Consider the following 303-nt stretch of genomic DNA (forward strand, 5'->3'; position numbering starts at 1 on the left):
CTAGCACAGGCGTAGCGTGGGTAAGACCCTCTTCCAACCCTTTGGGACAACCCCAACACTCCTCAGCACCTCCCCCACACTGCACGCCGAATAGGAATTTCTGCCGCATTCTGGGAACCCCAAGACTCCATCCTAGCCAAGACCAAGTGAGTGTGTGGAAGAGCTGCCTCTCCCCCCTATTCCACCTTGTCCCGTCCATGCTCAGCTCAGGCCTGGCACACAGGCTTGGGGTGTAATCCTGCAGCTGCAATCCCTGCAGAGAGTGTAGAGACTAAGTGCCTGCTTAGGCAAACTCAGGGGCCA

Source organism: Octodon degus, unplaced genomic scaffold (assembly GCF_000260255.1).
Source record: "Octodon degus isolate 3935 unplaced genomic scaffold, OctDeg1.0 scaffold00177, whole genome shotgun sequence".
Taxonomy (NCBI): domain Eukaryota; kingdom Metazoa; phylum Chordata; class Mammalia; order Rodentia; family Octodontidae; genus Octodon; species Octodon degus.